The sequence below is a fragment of the Petromyzon marinus genome, chromosome 59 (genome assembly GCF_048934315.1).
Source record: "Petromyzon marinus isolate PM22_M1 ecotype Great Lakes invasive population chromosome 59, UKy_Petmar_22M1.pri1.0, whole genome shotgun sequence".
NCBI lineage: Eukaryota > Metazoa > Chordata > Hyperoartia > Petromyzontiformes > Petromyzontidae > Petromyzon > Petromyzon marinus.
This window is the reverse complement of record NC_133725.1, coordinates 9,703,657-9,729,389: the sequence shown is the minus strand read 5'-3', so window position 1 is coordinate 9,729,389 and position 25,733 is coordinate 9,703,657. Positions and strand designations below refer to the sequence as shown.

Below are 25,733 nucleotides of genomic sequence, written 5' to 3'. Positions count from 1 at the left end.
TATCTACGAGGGTATTGCATGTAAGCAATCACATCTTTTACAGATGGGATTAAAGCACAGATTTTGTGTACTGTGTTGAAACGAACCTGGATCTTGTGTTTGTTTAAGATTTTGGAAATATTTTGGTAACCCCTCCTATGTATGATAAAGTGATCGTTTTGGTTGGATCCTCAGAAGGTTGTCTCCCCATGGCTGGGGAGGCAGCTTTGCGGATTGTACGGTCCGAGTATCCATTCATCCTGAGGGCTTGGTGTACGCGCTCCAACTCACTAGCTAGGTGATGCTGGTCGGAGATGCAACGGGCCCTATGGTGTAGTGTTTTGATGAGGGAATTCATCCGGGCTGGATGGTGGTGGGAGTCAGGCTTTAGATAGGCATCCGTGTGGGTGGCTTTCCTGTAGATCGAAAATCCCAACGAGCCATCAGGTCTCTTCTTGATCAAAACATTCAAAAACGGTAGCTTGCCATCCTTTTCCACTTCCATGATGAATTTGATAGACGGGTGTATGGAATTGATGTGGTTGAGAAATTGGTTCAGTGCTGTCAGTCCATGTGGCCAGATGACAAACGTGTCACCTAGGTATCTCTTCCACAAGGAAGGACGTAGGTTGGATATCTGGATGGCATCTGTCTCAAATTTTTCAATGAAAACATTCGCTACCACTGGCGATAAGGGAGAACTCATTGACATACCCTCATTTTGTTTGTAAAAAGTACCATTCCAGGTGAAGTATGTGTTGGTAAGACAGTGCCTTACCAAAGTTGGTACATCTGGATTCAGTCCTTGTTGGACCAATTCTTCAATGATTGCAATGGTTTCAAGTACAGGTACATTGGTGAACAGAGAGAAACTGATAAACAAATCATCTGGAGACAGTGAGATGTCCTTGATTAGAGAAACCAAGTGAGCTGAGTTAAGTACAGCTGAGGAGGACTTGCCCGTGAAAGGAAGCAGGGTCTCAGACAGAAATCGGGCCAGTTTGTAGGTGGGTGAGTTAATGGTGGAGACAATTGGGCAGAGCAGGGTACCTTATTTGTGGATTTTTGGAAGGCTATAAAATCTGGATGGTCGAGCAGCCGAAGGTTTTACGGAGCTCTGCTTGGTCTGATCGATCAGAGAAGTCAATTTAGTGATGCTCTTGTTGGTTTCTGTGGCTAGGCGGTTGGTGGGGTCTCTGTTGATTTTGGTATAGCTGTCATCATTTAGAAGGTCCTGAATGTTGTTGTTGTAAGTGGTTTTATCCATGATGACAGTGGCATTGCTCTTGTTGGCTGAGAGGATGACAATGTAATCTCTGTTTTTTTGTTTTATTTAGAGAGTTCAAAACGCTCGTCCTAGATGATGTTGCTAATGGGTTTCTTAGCGTTTTTGAGGATAGCAGCGATTTCAGATCTAGCAACGTCTGCCGGGATGTGTCCCAATCGTTTGAGGGCTACATCGACCTGGGCAATTATATCATCCACTGGGATATGTTTAGGGGTGACAGCGAAATTCAACCGTTTAGCTAGTACCGATTTTAGGCTGTCAGAAATTGGGATGTTACTCTGATTGATGACAATCTGGTTAACATCTAACTTTTTAACGTGTGGCTCTGGCTTTTTTTTTGCAGGAGGTTGAATTTAGCGATCAAGTAAACTTTATATTTGGTTGACATTGAAGTAGCAGTAGAGACTGTCATGTTATCTACATGGTCCCAATCAGAAGTGGACATTTTATCTGTTAATGTTAATTGTGATTGTAAGAGAGTATTGTCTAATTATATCAAGTTTAAATCGGAACAATCTTTTTCTCTCTGAGATTAGCCATAGGCTAGCTTTGAACAATAAATTTGAAACAGATGCCATCCAGACATCCACCCTACGTCCTTCCTTGTGGAAGAGATACGTAGATGACACGTTCGTCATCTGGCCACATGCCCTGCCAGCACTGAACCAATTTCTCAACCACATCAATTCCATACACCCATCTATCAAATTCACCATGGAATTGGAAAATGATGGGAAGCTACCGTTCCTGGATGTTTTGATCGAGAAGAGACCTGTTGGCTTGTTGGGACATTCGGTCTACAGGAAAGCCACCCACACGGATGCCTATCTAAAGCCGGACTCTCACCACCATCTAGGCCAGAAAAATTCCCTCATCAAAACACTACACCATAGTGACCCGTTGCATCTCCGACCAGCACCACCTAGCTAGTAAGTTGGAGCACGTACACCAAGTCCTCAGGATGAACGGATACTCGGACCGTACAATCCGCAAAGCTGCCTCCCCAGCCATGGGGAGACAACCTTCTGAGGATCCAACCAAAACGATCACTTTATCATACATAGGAGGGGTTACCAAAATATTTCCAAAATCTTAAACAAACACAAGATCCAGGTTCGTTTCAACACAGTACACAAAATCTGTGCTTTAATCCCATCTGTAAAAGATGTGATTGCTCACATGCAATACCCTGGTATCTACAATATGAGTTGTGGTTGTGGCAGCAGTTACATTGGTGGAACGAAACGACACGTCTCGGACCGCGTTCGTGAACACAAGGCAGATCTGAAAAACGGTAGAACCAATACCTCTGCCGTTGCTGATCATTTTTTTAACACTGTGGGCTCACACGAAATAGATTTTTCCAAGACGGAGGTTCTCTGCAAACCTACTGGCTACCTTCAGAGATTTGTTCATGAAGCCATCCTGATAAATAAGCACAGACACAACTTCAACCGAGAATATGGGTACAAACTGAGCAATCATTGGATTGACGTTATTAACCAGGTAAAGTCTTAACTGACTTTAATGTTTCCATCCTACCTGACTATGTCAGCTGTTATTTCCGACTCTCTGTGTCTTTCTCGCTCTATGCCTCTCCATTAGATCTCTCACATGTTCTTTGGATTGCACTCTCATGTTCACATCCTTCGGATTGCACTCTCATGGTGCTAATCTCTCAATAACACTGCTGTTGTGCGCATATGCAGGCATGATCCTCTTATGTGGTGACAGAAGCTCATTCATGCTAATCTCCCTCTCTAGCCCCTCTCTCCCTAATCTCCTCCATTAACACAACCGACGTGCTTGCGTCCGTGGATGGAATTCCTTTCCAGCTCAGACCCCGCTTGCTTGCCCATCGCCACATATATAACCTTGTTGTAACTGCTCTCTCGCTGGTTCAGCAGTATCACTGCTGGATTATATTTTTTCTGCCTGAGGACGACCGCTTGTGTTGCAATCGAAACGTCGTGATTTATTTTATTTTATTCCTACGTGACTTTACCGAAAGAACCAAAGAGTATGAAAGGGAACAATGTACAAAAAGGATACCAGATAATTTACAAAGATTAAACTATGTAGATTAGCAAGTTTTCATAATCAGAATATGTATTCTTACTGGAGGAATCCGATGAGCCATTAAGCTCTTTTTCACAGATGTCTAGCTTTTAAGTAATACAATAACTACTGCCATGATCATTCGGGTGAAGAGTGATATTGGGGTGAAAATAATAAACGCAAATAGAGAACACGTTTTCTGAAACCACAAAAAAACATTTTGAAGAAAGGAGCGAAATGAATAAGGATAAATAATCACGTGCCACACAAAACTGACGATAGAATAATAACAACCAAAATTCAAGGTACCAAAACACAAAACGTATTTAATACGTCACAAGCAATAGAATAATAAAATCAGGATCTCAGATGAAGACAAAGTAGTTGTAGATGTTACACTAAAGTAACCACCACTGTTCCCTGTATAGAAAGCAAAGGCCCCAGATCAGATAGAATAATTGTGGACATCACCAAAAAAGCGAGACCAGTGATTGTATTTGAATATAAAAAGCTAATTATCCATGCGCCTTGAGAGGTATAGTTTTAAACCAGTTAACACTGCTTGCTATGGACACTCGCAAAGGATATGCAAAAGCAACTAATAGCTCAACGAAAACGCATGGGGATATGCGTGATTGGAATTAGACTGAGAGACGTAAGCTATCGTGTCGTTAAGAGAAAAAAGGCAATTGCATGCCATCATTTAACTTGAGAAATTGAAGTGTTGTTTAGCAGAACAGTTTATAGCTGATGGACGAGACTAGTAATGGAATAGCTGCCAAATCAGGTAACATAGGCGTGAAGGTTTTATCTTATTTGCAGGAGCGCAATATATTAAGATATCGAAAGATAGTTCGGGATGCCGATTACGTGAGAAGAGTTTTATCTGGCAGTGTATTGATCATGATTATTATTCATGATGATTGTAAGGATTTCGGTAATGATTGAATAATTTGTCACTTTTTATCTTTAAATCGCACATTTCGCAATTAAATTGTAACAATGCACTGAATAAAAACAATGATAAAAAAATACATAACAATGTACGTTAAACTTATTTCGCAACTCACGTAGCCATGCATGCTAATCGGAGATCCGTTTAGAAACGTTTATAATTGAACATAACCGTTCATTATATATACAACAATTTTTTAAAGTCGTTTATAATGAAAGTGCTGTTTTTCAGGTTGGGCTGCTTGTGGATCATTTACTTTCTGAAGCGCTCACCGAACGCTTTGGGCATCGTCAGGAGTTAAATTTGGCTCGAATTCAACATTTCTGCAGCAACGAGTGGCAAAACCTTGAGATAAGACATTATCAACATGCAGACCAACACGAAAAATTAATGTGGATAAATCTACATTAAAAACAGAACGGCAACATCTGAAAGCACTGTACACTGAAGAAACTAAAACATATATACATAACGTGCAATAAATGTTAGGGTTTAAAGCAAAAATGTAACGTCAAAATAAAAATGGTACATTTTCTTACGGTGCGAAAACTTATGTAAAAACATTCGTTTTACCCTATACCTTATAAACCGCAGGAGAGGGTGCCTTCTTCACAGATGGATGCAGGTCATTGCACAGCTTCAGAGCTCTTGAGTTGAATGCTTTGCGACCTGTATTCGTCTTTGTACCAGTGAAACACGAAGTAAACCTGCACCATATTACCTCCAGTGAGCAACTAGGTACATTTCTGGTTAACAATTCCCTCAGATAAAATGGAGCAAGTGCATTTTTAGGTATTTTTATAATTCAAAATAACGACCTTAAGGTAAATAGAGAATTGCACAAGAAGCCAATGTCAAGAAGATAGGAAATAATTGAAGTGTTCAGATTTCTTATTTCTTGCTATGACTCATTTGCATTTACAGGATATAACTGAGATACAACATGATTATAAGTGCCTGAGCATAGAACATTGCAATAATAAATCTTAAATCTCATAACAAGCTTGTATCAGTCATTCAACACCTAACAGAGAAAGAATACGTATTAGTTTGGAAATATGAGGTGAAACATTATACTTTCATTTACATTTCTTATATGCTACTCAAATAAATAAAAAAAATGAAGAATGCAGCCAAAATGTATCATCTTAATCCTGAAATATAAAGGAAAATTACCCAATACAGAAGTGATTGTTGTAATGGGTTGAGTCCAGGATCCCAAAAACATGACCTCCATTTTGTCCGAGATTAAAATTAAGACAAGTTGAGTATGTATGGCCAAGATGTCGCCTGGTTTAAAATATGTTAAACTGAGTATCATCAGCATAGCAATGAAAACGTGCCTAATGTCTGCAAATGACAAAGCCAAAGAATAGCATATATAAAGAAAAAATCGGACCAACAATGGAAGCCTGAAAAACAACGCATATAACCCCACACAAATCATATTTCGTTTTTTTTTTCAACTTCGAGCAGAGAGAGAATAGGTATCATTATTAATTGAAGCCTATTTGAGAGATGAGATCTGAACAGAGATAGGGCACTTCATGAAAATCACACTAGATCATCAAGGCGATCAATTTGGAAATCGACATGTAAGAATGGAATGTAAGCCTAAATCAGAAGAAATATCCATTTCCTCCTCTAACAAGTGCTTTTTCAGTGCTGTGAGCAGGACAAGATCCAGATTGAAAATACAAATTTATTCTATTCTATTTAGTATTTATAAAGTGCCTTTCACCAAGACACTTAACAATGCTTTCCGACTACAGTACAAAATGGCAAGATAAGGGACGAAGATCGGGTGGTGACTAGGGTGGAAGGAGCGAGTTTGAGGCTGTGGCAGTGGAGGTATTAAGGGCATTAGGTGGTGCTAGTAGGGGTAGTGGAAGAGGAAGGGAAATGCAAGAGAAAATAGATAGGACCTGAGGGCAGTGCGAAAAGAGGAGAGTGAGGGGAAGAATCGGATGTGGAGGGGAGTTTGTTCCAGTGTAAGGGGGAAAGCAGAGAGAAGGAGTGATAGCGAGATTGAGCGCAAGGTGGAGGAGGGACAGCAAAAAGATCGGCAGCTTATGACCAGAGTGAGCGTGATTGAGTGATCAAGGGTGTAAAAAGCCGCAGACAGGTCGAGCCAAATAAGACAGATAAACTAGGTGTTCGAGGAGTTTAGAAAAGAAGGAAAGCAAGAAAATAAGGCAATAGTGTGCAGGGATAGAATGATAGCAGCTTTGGAGGCGTTAGGGAAGATGCCATATTAAATAAATATATGGCGTTGGCTAGATACCACTCTATATATGTTTTGTTAAAAATGGAAGATTTGAAATATAACTAAATTGTAAAACACTTTAAGATCCATGTTACTTTTTAAGAAGTGGTTTAGTTACAGCATCCTTAAAGACATTGAGAAAAGCACCAAATTAAAATATGTATTGAGGATACTGTTGTACTAATTCAGGAATACACGTATTTGAATAAGTGAGTAGGAATGGGATCTGATGCACATATCATGGCTTTCATATTCATAAAATAACTTATATTCTTGGTTCTTTCGGTAAAGTCATGTAGAAGGGAAACAATAAAATAATAAAAAGTATTAAACAATAAAATTATCACGACGTTTCGACTGCAACACAAGCAATCATCATCAGGTGTGAATACCACAGCAAGAAAATTTGAAAAGTAGTGATTTTTTTCAAGTAGCCATCCTCAGGTGAAGAAACAGAACTATCGGAAAGACAGTGCTCCAATGAACACTGCTAAGCTTGGCAGCGTATTTTAAGCTGGGTGGGAAGAGCAGAGCGCCTTGACAAAATAATTTACATATCAACAGAAGAATTTAGTATATTAACGCTAAAGAACTGCAACTACCCAACTATCATACAATAAACCGATGTGAAAGAACTAAATATAAACTACATCAATATAATCAATGTACTCAATATATTCTCCACTAAGTGGATCTCTAGCAATAAGTCATTATACATTACACTTCTTTGTCGCAAAAATTAATATTATATGCCTCCAAATAATATTTTATTATAAAGTGCGATAGACAGAACCGAACATTGAATTATACACTTCGTTACTATACACTACCCTTCATAATAAAGGTTTTTGGGTTAGATCGCGTTATTTATAAATGTGTCGTAACCCTCCACCACCCGACACAGGCAATCACCAAAAAAAAGTGTCACGTTGACAAAAGACAAATAATTCACTACTTTAGCCCACCGGTGTGTTGAAGAGTGAATCCACAACATTTACAGTTTGAGTACGACGTTTCGCTGGTAATTACATCCAGCATCATCGGACAATTCGCCAGAATGGTAAAGCCCTCGCTTGCTCCTAGTCTTAAATAGAGCAGCAGGGTGACGTCATCATTTAACTCATTTCAGGTGCAGTGATTTGAGGTGGAGGGGGGGGGGTATTGTAATTATGTAATCGATTAGTAATCAGTCAATGGTTATGATTAGTAATGAATTGTAGATTAGGAATTAGTTGTAATGTGATTACAAGTCGCGTTGAAGGGAAACAATAAAATAATAAAATATATATAAAACAATAAAATTCTAACGACGTTTCGACCATAACACAAACGGTCGTCATCAGGTGTGTCGGTTTGCATTAATTAATTTATTTTTAAACGTTGTATTTATTTATAAAAAACGTCAGCGCCACGCGCAGCGATTTGGCAGTTTATTTAGAAGGACTAGTCCACTAGTCCATCTATGTTTTGAAAAGAGGAGGGAGGAGACGAAAAATTTATGTATGTTGTCTGAAAGTCACTGTAAGCGTGAACAATCAATTAAGACCTGAAATGGTTAATCAAATCTTTCCAATGATTGCTAAGCCAGAATCCATCTTCTCGGTTGAAATTGTCTCTGTGCTTGTATATGTGGATAGCCTCATGAAGGAATCTCTCATGGTAGCCAGATGGCTTACAAAGAACCTCTGTCTTGGAAAAGTTAATGTCATGTGAGCCTACTGAATTATAACAATGATCTGCCACGGCCGAGGTGTTGGTCCTACCGTGTTTAAGGTCTGCTTTGTGTTCACGAATGCGGTCCGAGACAAGGCGTTTGGTTTCTCCAATGTAACTACTACCACAGAGGCAACTTAGTTTGTAGACACCAGGGTACTGTATGTCCGGAATCACATCTTTTACAGACGGAACCAGATCACGGATTTTAGGTAATGTGTTGAAACGGACCTGGATCTTGTGTTAATTCAAGATTTTGGAGATCTTTTTTGTGATCCCCACAATGTAGGGTAAAGTTATGGTTTTGAAAGGCTCCTCAAGAGGGTTCTTCTTCATGGTTTGAGTGATAGCTTTGCGGATTGTATAGTCGGAGTAACCATTAGCCTTAAGAGCTTGGTGTACGTGCTTGAGTTCACTGCCTATGTGTTCCTGGTCGGATATGCATTGGGCTCTATGGTACAGAGTCTTGATGAGAGAATTCTTCTGTGATGGATGGTGGTGGGAATCCGGTTTCAGATAAGCATCCGTATGGGTAGCTTTCCTTTAGACAGAGTGGCTCATTGAACCATCAGGTTTCTTTTTGATTAGGACATCCAAAAAAGGTAGCTTGCCATCTTTTTCGACTTCCATGGTAAATCTGATGGCTGGGTGTATGGAATTGATGTGGTCGAAGAATTGGTCTAGAGCAGGCCGGCCATGTGGCCAGATGACAAAAGTGTCATCCACGTACCTCTTCCATAAGGTTGGGCGCAGAGTGGCAGTCTGGATGGCGTCAATCTCAAATTTCTCCATGAAAATGTTAGCTATAACCGGAGATAGGGGGGAGCCCATTAGGGTGCCCTCAATATAATCAATGTACTCAATATATTCTCCAATAAGTTGAGCTATCAACATTAAGTAACTGAGTATACACTACACTATATAATGACTACCATATAGTGAAACGATACAAAATTAAAATATAAACTACATCAATATCATCAATATACTCAATATACTCTCCAATAAGCTGAGCTACGAACAATACGTCATTACATCTTACACTTCTACAGTGAGAGAAAAAAAGTATTTGATCTCCTGCTGATTTTGTACGTTTGCCCACTGACAAATTAATGATCAGTCTATAATTTTAATGGTAGGTTTATTTGAACAATGAGAGACAGGATAACAACAACAAAATCCAGAAAAACGCATGTTAAAAATGTTATAAATTGATTTGCATTTTAATGAGGGAAATAAGTATTTGACCCCCTCTCAATCAGAAAGATGTCTGGCTCCCAGGTGTATTTTATACAGGTAACGAGCTGAGATTAGGAGCACACGCTTAAAGGGAATAGTCCTAATCTCAGCTTGTTACCTGTATAAAAGAAACCTGTCCACAGTAGCAATCAATCAATCAGATTCCAAACTCTCCACCATGCCCAAGACCAAAGAGCTCTCCAAGGATGTCAGGGACAAGATTGTAGACCTACACAAGGCTGGAATGGGCTACAAGACCATTGCCAAGCAGCTTGGTGAGAAGGTGACAACAGTTGGTGCGATTATTCGCAAATGGAAGAAACACAAAAGAACTGTCAATCTCCCTCGGCCTGGGGCTCCATGCAAGATCTCACCTCGTGGAGTTGCGATGATCATGAGAACGGTGAGGAATCAGCCCAGAACTACACGGGAGGATCTTGTCAATGATCTCAAGGCAGCTGGGACCATAGTCACCAAAAAACGATTGGTAACACACTACGCCGTGAAGGACTGAAATCCTGCAGCACCCGCAAGGTCCCTCTGCTCAAGAAAACACATATACATGCCCGTCTGAAGTTTGCCAATGAACATCTGAATGATTCAGAGGACAACTGGGTGAAAGTGTTGTGGTCAGATGAGACCAAAATGGAGCTCTTTGGCATCAACTCAACTCGCCGTGTTTGGAAGAGGAGAAATGCTGCCTATGACCCCAAGAACACCACCCCCACCGTCAAACATGGAGGTGGAAACATTATGCTTTGGGAGTGTTTTTCTGCTAAGGGGACAGGGCAACTTCACCGCATCAAAGGGAGGATGGACGGGGACATGTACCGTCAAATCTTTGGTGAGAACCTCCTTCCCTCAGCCAGGGCATTGAAAATTGGTCGTGGATAGGTATTCCAGCATGACAATGACCCAAAACACACAGCCAAGGCAACAAAGGAGTGACTCAAGAAGAAGCACATTAAGGTCCGGGAGTGGCCTAGCCAGTTTCCAGACCTTAATCCCATAGAAAATCTGTGGAGGGAGCTGAAGGTTCGAGTTGCCAAACGTCAGCCTCGAAACCTTAATGACTTGGAGAAGATCTGCAAAGAGGAGTGGGACAAAATCCCTCCTGAGATGTGTACAAACCTGGTGGCCAAGTACAAGAAACGTCTGACCTCTGTGATTGCCAACAAGGGTTTTGCCACCAAGTACTAAGTCATGTTTTGCAGAGGGGTCAAATACTTATTTCCCTCATTAAAATGCAAATCAATTTATAACATTTTTGACATTGGTTTTTCTGGACTTTGTTGTTGTTATTCTGTCTCTCACTGTTCAAATAAACCTACCATTAAAATTATAGACTGATCATTTCTTCGTCAGTGGGCAAACGTACAACATCAGCAGGGGATCAAATACTTTTTTCCCTCACTGTATGTCGCAAAAATTATTATAATATGCTTCCAACTAATCTTTTTTCTTACATCTTACGACTATACCCCGTATTATAAACTGCCATAGACCCCAACATTGAATTATACACTGCGTTACTATACACTACCCTATACTTTAGACTATAATAATATTAGACTTGTAATATTACGCTGTGTATTATTCTACCAACCCTACTGTATACCACACTGTTGTATATTCACTTTACAATTACGAAACTATATATTACCTTATAAATGATATTAAACATTACACTGTTATACTATTTATTATTATACAATATGCTATAAACCATACCATTAACCGTCGCGTGAAAGGTACTAAGAGGCAATGCCAGCGAATGGACTGTGGTCTGAAAGTCACGGTAAAACACAATCAATCAAGAACCGAAATGGTTTATCACGTCTTTTCAATGATTACTAAGCCAGAATCCATCTTCTCGGTTGAAATTGTCTCTGTGTTAGTATATGTGGATGGCCTCATGAACGATTCTCTCATGGTAGCCGGATGGCTTGCAGATAACCTCCGTCTTGGAAAAGTCAATGTCATGTGAGCCCACTTAATTATAATAGTGATCTGCCACGGCTGAGGTGTTCGTCCTACCGTGTTTCAATTCTGTTTTATGATCACGGATGCGGTCCGAGACATGTCGTTAGGTTTCTCCAATGTAACTGCTACCACAGAGGCAACTTAGTTTGCAGATGCCCGGGTACTGTATGTCTGGAACCACATCTTTTACAGACGGGACCAGATCACGGATTTTATGTACTGTGTTGAATCGATCCTGGATCTTGTATTTATTTAGGATTTTGGAGATCTTTTTTTGTGACCCCCGCAATGTAGGATAAGGTAATGGTTTTGAATGGCTCTTCAAGAGGATCCTTCTTCATGGTTGGAGTGATGGCTTAGTGGATTGTGTAGTCGGAGTAACCATTAGCCTTGAGAGCTTGGTATACGTGCTTGAATTCACTGGCAATGTGTTCCTGGTCGGAGATGCATTGGGCTCTATGGTATAGAGTCTTGATGAGGGAATTCTTCTGGGATGGATGGTGGTTTGAATCCGGTTTTAAGTAAGCGTCCGTATCGGTAGCTTTCCTTTAGACCGAAAGTTCGGGGTTGCCCATTAAATATTGCTACAATTACCCTTGAACTATCCACTCTATATCCCAATAAGGATGGTGCTTTGGCTTCAGCACTTAACAAGAACCCTACTCCTCTGGTGTGCACTTTATGTTCTTCTAACCAGATCAATTCACACCCATTTATTTTCACCTTTCCTGTCCATCTTATTTTTTCAAGTCCTAGGATGTCGTACCTGTATATTTCCATTTACTTTCTAAGCAGCACTAAGAGTCCTGTTGCCCATAGTGTTCTCACATTCCATGTCCCTACTGTGATCTCCTCATTCGCCATTCTCAGCATCTTCTTGTTTCGACATTTCACTGCTTCATTTCCTGATAGTGTCGTAGCTGCTGCTGCTTTTCAGTACCTAATTTTCCGACTCAATCCCGGTTACTCGATTGGGGACGTGGACCTTGTTAACCGGGGCGACAGCTGAGCTAGTATTTTTCTTCTGTGATCGTTATGTGCATTGGATTACTTTATTATTTTTTGTTCACGGCGAAAGTATCAGCACTCTTTCACCCGACGCTCCTCCTTTTTATCCAGGTTTGGGACTGGCTAAGATTGTGGACCTCCGAGGTGGAGTTAGATCGGTATTCCACTTATTATAATATGTATATACATATGTATTCTATCAATGTATTAATATATTACAATATGTTCATATATATTAACACATTATATAAGGAGAATATTGTCATCTACATGTACAGTTTAATAGGACGCATATTGATAAGACAATACGATTTAGATTAATATATAATTGAAAATTCCACTTCATCTCATGACACTACACATTGAACCAAAGGACAAGAGCATATGCATTCGATTTCTTATAAAAATGAAATGTAGATAGAGGACAAGATTAACGTATTAAGCCTGGACTTCGGCAGAGATTAGTGGGGGGTATAGGAATAATTATAGACCATTGAGATTAGAAGGAGCAATCTGCAAAGGATGACTGGGACTTTGCATTTCAAAGGCAGTAGAGCAAAATGAGATGTGGGAGGTAAGATTTTTAAAAAACATGTATAATGAGAAGATAGGGTGGATCCATGGAGGATCTCAAGGATGGTTCTGGTGATCTTGTAGTCAATCTGAGATTAGATTGTGAGCCAGTGGAGAGATTCAAGAATTATGGTGATGTGCTCCCATTTTTGACTGCTTTGGAGAACTATGGTGGCATTGTGGATCATCTACAATTACTACTACTACTACATTAATTATATTGACCTATACAACTACGATTAAACAAGACCAACAACTACGATTACAGCTACATCAATAAGACCAGCAACAACGACAGCTATTCCAGCAATTTCTACTATCACTGCTCACCTCCATTATTTGTGGTTAATACACATTGCTGATTAATTTCATTGTTTATTTCTATTGTTATTCATCACCAGATTATAATAATACTAAAATAGCCATTATAAAAAGTACGTGTAACATGTTCACTGTGGTTAGCTACATCGAATTTTCTATTTACTTTACAAATTAAACTTTTTTATTTTATCAAGGAACTCATGGTTAATATATATTTTGAAGAAGAAAACGTAGTTATTTTAAGGAATAATGATAAACATGGGCAATTCCTTGAGGATAGTTTATTAACCCTTGATCAGTGAGGTGTGTATTTTTAAGTCAAATTGCGTTGGAGAGCGTTCCTAACGCCTCGGTTTTCAGCCTAGATGCAAGAACTTATACCCCTCAGTCACCAGTGAGAGACTGAAACACAAGACTACTGTTTCTCATTCTCCCCCAAGTTAAAAACAGGAGTGCATATCTGTAAGAAGGGTAACCAAAGTGTTGACTGCTCCTTCGGTTCCTGAACCTCAGCTTAATATTAGGAACACATGTATTGTTTTGTGCAAAATGACTAAGCTGTCGAGGTAGGGGATTCCATTGTTAAATATGTTGATAGAGACTTCAGTGATACAAATAAAGTGTCTGAAATGTTTCCCAGAGGCCACAGTCAAATATATTACTTTTAAATTCGATAATCTGATGAAACAACATAACCATTCCTCTACTTTGGTCTTACATATGAGAACTATTTACGTAAGGTAGAGAAAATTTGAGATCCTCAAAGAAGATTTTAAAGCACTTATTCAAAACTGTTCAATAAATTATCTTTATTCATGTTATAAACTTATGATACTATGATCAGAGCAAATAACAATACTTCCATGATTGAAGCTTCTTCTAAATGTATATTTGTTCAGAAAGCACATTCAGTGGGGCGAGGGTTGGTAAAAGCTACTATTTTTATGATAAAAGCTATGAACATAATTTTCTTCCTCTGAGGGTAGATCTTAAATTTCACGAGTAAGAAGGCTGGTGACTTCAAGAAGCTCTTGGACACTTGCTTTTAATCAGCATGTTTCAGGGCCCAACCATAATCATAGGTGCACATTAGATATCGTGATTTATGGAGGTTAAGTTATTAATATCTTGTTCATAAAAGATCCAAACATACCACATCACTTTTGTATTTTATTTGAGGCTATACTACCTGTACCCAAAAAGAGTGGGGCTCACACTTTTAAAAGTATTGCAATTAGTTGCCCAACTGTAAAATGTATAATCTGAAATAATGAGCTTAGCTGCATTAACTCGTTGGCAGTCCTTATCTTCTGATAAGTTAGTTGACAGATATAACCATATTTCATAATCACCTCATTTAAGGCTTTATTAGTTTCACGAAAATATGCATGCATATTGTACTTGTATGTAACTGTACGTAGCCAACCGTGCTAATCAGAGGTGAGGGGGAAGGACAACAAACAAGAAGCCAATACATCTCATTGAGCACTGCATGGATATGGTCAGATCTTGCAGCACCCATCACGACACGTGCCAAGTAACATTGTACACACTGCAGTCTGGAAATGTTTTTTTTTGCCAGACGTCCCCTAAATTAGTGAGTTGCAATAATCGAGCCTTGTCGAAACTATGCTACGTGTCACCATATTGGCTATGTGGCGACTCAGTATTGGTCGAATGTGTCATAGAGCTCTGATATGAAAATGGCAGGACCTTAATACAATTTTAACGTGATGATCAAACAACATACAGTATTCTGGTCCAGTGTGGTGCCGAGACTCTTTAGATGAGCAGAAACTGAATCCTGGAGTCTGTGACTGCCACGCCTGATCTTCTCACAAAAGCCCGACCGCCAAACAACAGAACCTGCGATTTTCGTGAATTAAGCATTATTTCGTTTCGTAAAAACCACACGTACACCGTTTGCGTGCAATATTCGAGGTTACAGAGGCTATCCATATCTACCTTTCACTTCACTGTGGCGTACAATTGTGTATAATCAGCATATTGATGGAACTTTATGCCATGCGATGAGATTATATCAGCGATCAGAGAGACGTGTGTGGCGATTGGAGACACGTATGTCTACAATATTCATTTAATTAGCAATACCATCTGGCAAGTAAAAAGAGACTCTCAAAAGGTGGAATATAAAGACGGATACAAAATCACATAGCTGCTTTGATTTTGAGGTACAACGTAGCTGTAAGCTATTAGATCAGCAAGATGTGCTTAATTCTTAAATCTCATTGAGGTAAAGAACAATTACTCCAGGGTGTTTTGTTAAAATTCTGCATAGATCAATTAGTTAATGTTTTATCTTCTCCTATTAGTAAACTTGAAGCAGCTTGCCCTAAGTGTGAAAGATATCTCATTTACTATTAGGTAACCAATTCCAGTGTGTGTTTTGTATTTGAGTATTTTAGACAGACTGGGGGAAGCAGTGATTGAATATTTTTTTGAATTACTGCACAGGATCAAAATATGATTGCAATGCATATGGATTCTACAACTAGTATTATAGATTCCATTCCATCGAGGTTTCTGCGGAATGCCTATAGTTGTCTATATAAATGTTCAGTTCTGAGTGACGTTAGACCCATTTCAAATCTCCATTTTCAAGCTAAGATCCTTGAAAAGGGAGTGTTAAACAAACTCATTGGGCTCCTTAATGCTAATAAAATATTAGAAAAGTTTCAATCATAATTTAATTTCAATGACTGCATAACAACTGTCCTGGCAAAAATAACCAATGCTTCATTGCAGAGGGCACACTCAAATGCTTTATCCATTTTGTTTCTGCTGGAACATAGTGGAGCTTTTGCTATAGTGGATCACTCCTTTTAATTGACCATCTCGAAGCGATCAGATAGTTTGGCTGGTAATGTATTAATTTATTTTATATCTTACCTTTGAAACGGACGATTTCATTTTTTCGCTGGAAAAGTCAGTGTCAGGTTTAGCAAATATTACCTGTAGTATTCCTCAAAGTCCGATTCTTGGTCCAATATTTTTTTAAACATTATTGACAACAAAATCTGGATGTCCCCGATAATATTGAAGTTTTGTTCGTAGGTTCTCAGCACCAACTTAATGTGTAAAATATAGATTTGAGTAACTTTACTTCGAATACAAATATCTGAAGTGAGAAATCTGGGTGTTATCTTTGACTCTGCTTTAAGTTATGAGGCACACAGAACAAATATTACAAACGCTGGGTGGCGCCGATGATGGCAGCCTCGGCCGGTTGGTGTGCCCTGTTTTGTCCGGTTTTGTCTTGTTTTGCTTGATCACCTGTGCTGGTGAGTAGGCCTGCTGTTCAGCACACCTGTGCTGGTGAGAGGGACATGCTGTTCAGCACACCCGTGCTGGTGAGAGGGGCCTGCTGTTCAGCACACCTGTGCTGGTGAGAGGGGCCTACTGTTCATCACACCAGTACTGGTGAGAGAGGCATAATGTTTAGCACACCTGTGCTGGTGAGAGGGGCCTGCTGTTCAGCACACCCGTGCTGGTGAGAGAGGCCTGCTGTTCAGCACACCCGTGCTGGTGAGAGAGGCCTGCTGTTCAGCACACCCGTGCTGGTGAGAGGAGCCTGCTGTTCAGCACACCCGTGCTGGTGAGAGGGGCCTGCTGTTAATCACACCAGTGCTGATAAGAGAGGCCTGCTGTTCAGCACACCCGTGCTGGTGAGAGGGGCCTGCTGTTCAGCACACCCGTGCTGGTGAGAGTGGTCTGCTGTTCAGCACACCCGTGCTGGTGAGAGAGGCCTGCTGTTCAGCACACCCGTGCTGGTGAGAGGAGCCTGCTGTTCAGCACACCCGTGCTGGTGTGAGAGGTCTGCTGTTCAGCACACCCGTGCTGGTGAGAAGATGGCGCCGATGATGGTAGCCTCAGCCGGTCGGTGCGCCCTGTTTTGTCTTGTTTTGTCTGTTAATTCAGTGTTTTACCAAGATTTTCGGAGTTCCCTAACAAGAGACGAACTTTTAAACATCAGGAAAACAACTCCTGTGGATTTATTTCCCACTTTTCTGCTTCCAGCGGCAGAATTAGTGGGCATTCTAGTCAAAACCGCGTTAGGCTTTGCTCAAGCAGCGAAACGCCACCCAAGGGGTAAACGGTCGGGGGCTCTAGTACGGCTACGCAGACGCGGGATCCGAACAATGCTTCCGAGCTTTTTCCTCTTCAATGTATGTTCACTGTGCAACAAAATGGACGAACTTCAGCTACTGATGGTGAAAAACAGAGACTTTCTTTCATCTTCTGTTTTGTGCTTCACGGTGACATGGCTGTGTGATTTGATTCCGATCACTGCGCTACAACTGGCAGGATTCCATCTTGTAAGATCTGATCGTGACATAGCACTCTCTGGCACGACGAAAGGTGGTGGTATTTGTTTTTACATTAACAGTGGCTGGTGTGTCGATGTCACAGTGATTCTGCAACATTGTTCTCCGCTCCTTGAATCATTTTTTATAAACTGTAAACATTTCTACTCGCCTCGCGAGTTCGCGTCGCTTATTTTGGTCAGAGTTTACTTGCCGCCGGGTCCTCAGGTTAAAGAGGCCCAACACATGCTAGCCGACCAGATTGTGAGTGTGGAGCGATCAAATCCATATTCGCTGGTTATCGTACTTGGCGACTTTAACAAAGGTAATCTCAGCCACGAACTCCCCAAATACATACAATTCATTAAATGCCCTACCAGAGAAGGGAACACTCTGGATCACTGCTACACTACAGTCAGTAGAGCCTACCACGCCGTCCCCCGAGCAGCACTGGGACACTCAGACCATGCCATGGTCCACCTGATTCCTGCATACAGGCAGAAACTAAAGCTCTGTCAACCTGCTGTGAGGACAGTGGACCAGTGAGGCTGTGGAGGATTTGCGGGCGTGCTTGGACTGTACTGACTGGGATATGTTCACGACTGCTACCAATAGTCTGGATGAACTCATAGAGGCTGTGACGTCATGCATTAGCTTCTGTGAGGACTGCTGTATTCCAACACGTACCAGGGTGAACTTCAACAACAACAAGCCCTAGTTCTCAGCAAAGCTCAGAAGGTTGAGGTTGGAGAAGGAGGACGCGTTTAGGAGTGGGGATAGAGACAGATTTAAGGAGTCGAAGAACAGGTTTAGCAAGGCGGTGAGAGAGGCTAAACGACTGTACTCAGAGAGACTAAAACACCAGTTCTCTGCTAACGACTCTGCTTCTGTCTGGAGAGGGCTCAGGCAGATCACCAACTACAAGCCCAGAGCCCCCACACCACTAACGACTCCCGCCTGGCCAACGACCTGAACAAGTTCTACTGCAGATTTGAAAGACAATTGGACTGTCCTGAACTACCCCTTCTCACCCAAGAGGCCCCATCCCCCGCCCATACTACAGAGATGACTCTCTCCGTTAAGGAGGGAGAAGTTAATAAACTTTTCAAGAGGCAGAACCCACGCAAAGCAGCTGGGCCGGACTCTGTCTCTCCAGCCACCCCCAGGCACTGCGCTGACCAGCTGTCTACGGTGTTCACCAACATCTTTAACACCTCCCTGGAGATATGCCATGTACCAGCCTGTCTGAAGTCATCCACCATCATCCCTGTGCCCAAAAAGCTAAAGCCAACAGGACAAAATTACTATAGACCGGTCGCCTTTACCTCTGTGGTAATTAAGTCTTTTGAGCGGCTGGTTCTGGCACACCTCAAAGCCATCACAGACCCTCTCCTGGACCCCCTTCAGTTTGCCTACAGAGCCAACAGGTCTGTGGACGACGCAGTTAACATGGCACTCCACTTCACCCTACAGCATCTGGACTCCCCAGCATCCTACGCCAGGATCCTGTTTGTGGACTTCAGCTCTGCCTTCAACACCATCATCCCTGCCCTGCTTCAGGACAAGCTCTTCCAGCTGAAAGTGCCCGACTCCACCTGCAGGTGGATCACAGACTTCCTGTCTAACAGGAAGCAGTGCGTTAAGCTGGGAACACAAGTCTCTGACTCCAGGTCCATCAGCACCGGAACTCCTCAGGGCTGCGTCCTTTCCCCACTGCTCTTCTCTCTGTACACCAACAGCTGCACCTCCAATCATCTGTCCGTCAAACTCTTGAAGTTTGCGGATGACACCACCCTCATTGGGCTGATCCTGATCTCTGGTGGGGATGAGTCTGACTATAGGTGGGAAGCTGACAACCTGGTGACCTGGTGTAGCCAGAACAACTTAGAGCTAAATACTCTAAAGACAAATTTTGATTTAAAGCTTTCGTGACTGCAGTAATTCATATTCTTAGTTTTTTCGGTAAAGTCACGTTGAAGGGAAACAACAAAATAATAAAATATATATAAAACAATAAAAAATTCTCACGACGTTTCGACCATAACTCAAACGGTCGTCTTCAGGTGTGTTGGTTTGCATAAATGTATTTTTTAACGGCGCATTTATTTATTTATAAAAACGTTAGCGCCACGCGCAACGATTTGGCAGTTTATTTAGGACTAGTCCATCTATATTCTGAAAAGAGGAGGGGGGAGACGAAATTTTTATAATGTATGCTGTCTGAAAGCCACTGTAAGCATGAACAATCAATTAAGACCAGAAATGGTTTATCAAATCTTTCCAATGATTGCTAAGATAGAATCCATCTTCTCGGTTGAAATTGTCTCTGTGCTTGTATATGTGGATAGCCTCATGAACGAATCCCTCATGGAAGCCAGATGGCTTACAAAGAACCTCTGTCTTGGAAAAGTCAATGGCATGTGAGCCTACTGAATTAGAACAATGATCTGTCACGGCCGAGGTGTTGGTCCTACCGTGTTTAAGGTCTGCTTTGTGTTCACGAATGCGGTCCGAGACATGGCGTTTGGTTTCTCCAATGTAACTACTACCACAGAGGCAACTTAGTTTGTAGACACCAGGGTATTGTATTTCCGGAATCACATCTTTTACAGACGGAACCAGATCACGGATTTTATGTAATGTGTTGAAACGGACCTGGATCTTGTGTTTATTCAAGATTTTGGAGATCTTTTTTGTGATCCCCGCAATGTAGGGTAAAGTGATGGTTTTGAAAGGCTCCTCAAGAGGGTTCTTCTTCATGGTTTGAGTGATAGCTTTGCGGATTGTATAGTCGGAGTAACCATTAGCTCTAAGAGCTTGGTGTACGTGCTTGAGTTCACTGCTTATGTGTTCCTGGTCGGATATGCATTGGGCTCTATGATACAGAGTCTTAATGAGAGAATTATTCTGTGATGGATGGTGGTGGGAATCCGGTTTCAGATAAGCATCCGTATGGGTAGCTTTCCTGTAGACAGAGTGGCTGTCTACAGGAAATTAATTAGGACATCCAAAAAAGGTATCTTGCATCTATTTCGACTTCCATGGTAAATCTGATGGTATCGACAATCAAGGGTTTTTCCCTGTCCCCAGACGACCTGCTTGTCAGTTTTGATGTAGTTTCCTTATTCACCAAGGTTCCTGTACCTGACACCATTGCAATCGTTGAAGACTTGGTTAATCAAGGACTATACACTGAGGTACCCCCCCTGGTGAGACACTGTTTAACCAATACATACTTCACTTGGAATGGAACTTTCTACAAACAAACTGAGGGCACCCCAATGGGCTCCCCCCTTTCTCCAGTTATAGCTAACATTTTCATGGAGAAATTTGAGACTGACGCCATCCAGACTGCCAATCTGCGCCCAACCTTATAGAAGAGGTACGTGGATGACACTTTTGTCATCTGGCCACATGGCCGGCCTGCTCTAGACCAATTCTTCGACCACATCAATTCCATACACCCAGCCATCAGATTTACCATGGAAGTCGAAATAGATGGCAAGATACCCTTTTTGGATGTCCTAATTAAAAAGAGACCTGATGGTTCAATGAGCCACTCTGTCTACAGGAAAGCTACCCATACGGACGCTTATCTGAAACCGGATTCCCATCACCATCCATCACAGAAGAATTCTCTCATCAAGACTCTGTATCATAGAGCCCAATGCATATCCGACCAGGAACACATAAGCAGTGAACTCAAGCACGTACACCAAGCTCTTTGGGCTAATGGTTACTCCGACTATACAATCCGCAAAGCTATCACTAAACCCATGAAGAAGAACCCTCTTGAGGAGCCTTTCAAAACCATCACTTTACCCTACATTGCGGGGATCACAAAAAAGATCTCCAAAATCTTGAATAAACACAAGATCCAGGTCCGTTTCAACACATTACATAAAATCCGTGATCTGGTTCCGTCTGTAAAAGATGTGATTCCGGACATACAATACCCTGGTGTCTACAAACTAAGTTGTCTCTGTGGTAGTAGTTACATTGGAGAAACCAAACGCCATGTCTCGGACCGCATTCGTGAACACAAAGCAGACCTTAAACACGGTAGGACCAACACCTCGGCCGTGGCAGATCATTGTTCTAATTCAGTAGGCTCACATGCCATTGACTTTTCCAAGACAGAGGTTCTTTGTAAGCCATCTGGCTTCCATGAGAGATTCGTTCATGAGGCTATCCACATATACAAGCACAGAGACAATTTCAACCGAGAAGATGGATTCTATCTTAGCAATCATTGGAAAGATTTGATAAACCATTTCAGGTCTTAATTGATTGTTCACGCTTACAGTGGCTTTCAGACAGCATACATTATAAAAATTTCGTCTCCCCCCTCCTCTTTTCAGAATATAGATGGATTAGTCCTAAATAAACTGCCAAATCGTTGCGCGTGGCGCTAACGTTTTTATAAATAAATAAATGTGCCGTTTAAAAATACATTTATGCAAACCAACACACCTGAAGACGACCGTTTGAGTTATGGTCGAAACGTCGTGAGAACTTTTTTATTGTTTTATATATATTTTATTATTTTGTTGTTTCCCTTCAACGTGACTTTACCGAAAAAACTAAGAATATACTCTAAAGACAGTTGAGATGGTTGTCGACTTCAGGAAGAATAGAGCCCCACTCACCCCCATCACCCTGTGCGACTCCCCAGTCAAAACTGTAGAGTCCTTCTGCTTCTTGGGCACTATTCTCTCCCGGGACCTCAAGTGGGAGCTGAACATCAACTCCCTCATTAGAGAGCTCAACAGAGGATGTACTTCCTACGGCAGCTGAAGAAATTCAACCTTCCAAAGACAATGATGGTGCACTTCTATACAGCAATCATTGAATCCATCCTCACCTCCTCCATAACCATCTGGTACGCTGCTGCCACTGCCAAGGACAAGAGCAGACTGCAGCGTATTATCCACACTGCTGAGAAGGTGATTGCCTGCAATCTACCAACCCTCGAGGACCTGCACACCTCGAGGACCATGAGGAGGGCGAGGAAGATTGTGGCCGATTCCTCCCACCCTGGACACACTCTGTTCCAGCTACTCCTCTCCGGCAGAAGGCTGCGGTCCATCAGGACCAAAACCTCACGCCACAAAAACAGTTTCTTCCCATCCGCTGCTGGCCTCTTTAACAAGGCCAAGGGCTTACACTTGCTTTAACATTTTATCTACAAAATGACACCTTGCCATATTTACACTATGTTACCCTATTTATATTTTTTGTATTTTTAGATTGTATCTTATAGCTACTTTATATTCAATATTTATTCAAAATTTTACATACTTTAGCCCCTTAGTGTTAGTTAGACTTTGTACTTTAGTATAGTTTAGACTTGTATACCACTTATTTTAGATTTAAGTTTACTATATGTTTGATGTATGCACCTTCCTGCCAAAGTAAATTCCTTGTCTGTGCGAACTTTCATGGCGAATAAAACCCCTTTCTGATTCTGATCATCGAATAAATTTGATCAATATTAGATAATTTATGTAATTCACGATGCTGAGTCAATATCAGATGCAATTATTTCATCTAGACAAAACTATAGTGATGCTCTCTCTGTTGGGCTTATAAGTCAAGCCTTATCATGGCTATAGATTTGCTATGCTGCAAGGGTTCTCACTGGAACAAAATATATGGCATGAGACTTATTTGCTGGCATGTCCGAAGTGGCTTCTAGTGGAATATAGAATGTATCATAACATTGTATTGCTGATAGCACAACATAAATATTTTCAGTAAATGAGAAGACATTTTGTGGATACGATCATTCATGAGGCTGCAGGATGGATATGCGCGTTTTTTTGATGCCATAGCAACTCCCAACACGGCTAATTCACGAGATTTCCAGTCAGTTTGACAGGATTGAATGATGTAAACATAGCATATATTTTAGTGAGAAACATTATGATACATTTACATGCAGTAATCTAAGTTGATCTCTACTTCTAGTAACATTCCACTGAAAACGTACAACTTTAGCACTTAGTCAACAAGGTGTAGATAATGTGGAAAACATGTTGTGAGTGACAGTACCTTAACGCTCGCTGTTCTTGCTTGCAGTCTGCTACTTCATTCCCATTGTTTATATACGTTTACAAGAAACCCGTCACCAGGCCAACATAACACAACACAATGTTGCGTGACAATACAAATGATGGCTTTTAACAAGTGAGCTGAATACGCGCAACACATTTCTGTAATTGCTAGTAACAAAGCAATGGTTGGTGAGCTTTAATTGCTGTGGGATTATATTCAAGAATTGGGAAAATACTTCCTTAAAACGCGACGGCTATTTTAGAACAGACATGTTCGGACCTGCCTTTTTGTTATTTTAGCAGCAACATATAGATATATATAAACTGTTTAACAAATTAATATATATTTTGATTTAAAGCTTTCGTGACTGCAGGAATTCATATTCTTGGTTCTTTCGGTAAAGTCACATAGAAGGGAAACAATAAAATAATAAAAATATAAAAGATTATATATGTGTGTCAACCAGTCAATTATTCTTCTTCATGCTCATCATACATTGTCTATCCACTGCTGGATGAAGGCCATCCCATGCCTGACAACTCACAGTCGTGTGATCCCGTGCACATGTCACCTGACTCAAACAGATTATCTTATAGTCCCGAGAAAAAGTTTGTGACCCGCTTTTGATTTTCACATAGTTTACATATTTCAAACCTAAAATGTTATTAGATCTCAATTTAAGTCCTAATAATAGATAAAGATAACCTAATTAAACAAATCACACAAAACGTGATACTCTTTTAACATTTATTATCCTCAAATTATTCTACATTCAATAATCACATATGAAAAATAATGTGAACCTTTAGATTCAGTAACTGGTGACACCCTTTTGAGCAGCAATGACTGCAACTAAGCGTTTTCTGTAACTGCTTAGCAGTCTCTCACATCGTATTTGAGGAATGTTGGCCCATTCCTCCTAATATAACTCCTTTAACACGGTGACATTTGGGGGTTGCCTTGCATGAACAGCTCTCGTCAGGTCCTGCCACAATTTTTCGATGAGGCTTAGGTCTGGACATTGACTAGGCCATTTAAAACGTGGAATTTCTCCTTCTGCAGCCATTCTTTTGTAGATCTGCGTGTATTTTTAGGATCATTGTCTTACTGCAAGACCCACTTTCGGTTCAGCTTTAGCTTAGGGACGGAGGGCCTGACGTTCTCCTCTGGAATATTCTGATACAATGCAGAATTCATGGTTGTGTCAATGATGGCACACTGTCCAGGACCTGAGGCAGCAAAGCAGCCCCAAACCATCACATTCCCACCACCATGCTTGACAGTTGGGATACGTATTCTTAGTTCTTTCGGTAAAGTCACGTTTAAGGGAAACAAAATAATAAAAAATATATAAAACAATAAAAATTCTCACGACGTTTCGACCATAACACAAACGGTCGTCTTCAGGTGTGTCGGTTTGCATCAATTTATTTATTTTTAAACGGTTTATTTATTTATTTATAATATAAAAAACGTTAGCGCCATGCGCAGCGATTTGGCAGTTTATTTAGACGGACTAGTCCATCTATGTTCTGAAAAGAGGAGGGGGGAGACGAATTTTTTTTTTAATGTATGCTGTCTGAAAGCCACTGTAAGCGTGAACAATCAATTAAGACCTGAAATGGTTTATCAAATCTTTCCAATAATTGCTAAGCCAGAATCCATCTTCTCGGTTGAAATTGTCTCTGTGCTTGTATATGTGGATAGCCTCATGAACGAATCTCTCATGGTAGCCAGATGGCTTACAAAGAACCTCTGTCTTGGAAAAGTCAATGTCATGTGAGCCTACTGAATTATAACAATGATCTGCCAAGGCCGAGGTGTTGGTCCTACCGTGTTTAAGGTCTGCTTTGTGTTCACGAATGCGGTCCGAGACATGGCGTTTGGTTTCTCCAATGTAACTACTACCACAGAGGCAACTTAGTTTGTAGACACCAGGGTATTGTATGTCCGGAATCACATCTTTTA

The 25,733-nt window shown here is 41.0% G+C and overlaps 1 protein-coding gene across 1 annotated transcript in view; it reads right to left on the bottom strand.

Moving 5' to 3' along the window:
- LOC116955414 (odorant receptor 131-2-like) overlaps positions 1-23,780 on the bottom strand; it is a 29,058-nt gene extending 5,278 nt beyond the window's left edge. Inside the window, exons 1-2 of the mRNA XM_032976480.2 lie at positions 23,763-23,780; positions 4,861-4,987 (exon numbers count right to left, since the gene is read on the bottom strand). The gene's annotated coding sequence lies outside the window, so the exon portion shown is untranslated. The remainder of the gene's footprint in view (positions 1-4,860; positions 4,988-23,762) is intronic.
- Between the last annotated feature and the right edge of the window lie 1,953 nt (positions 23,781-25,733).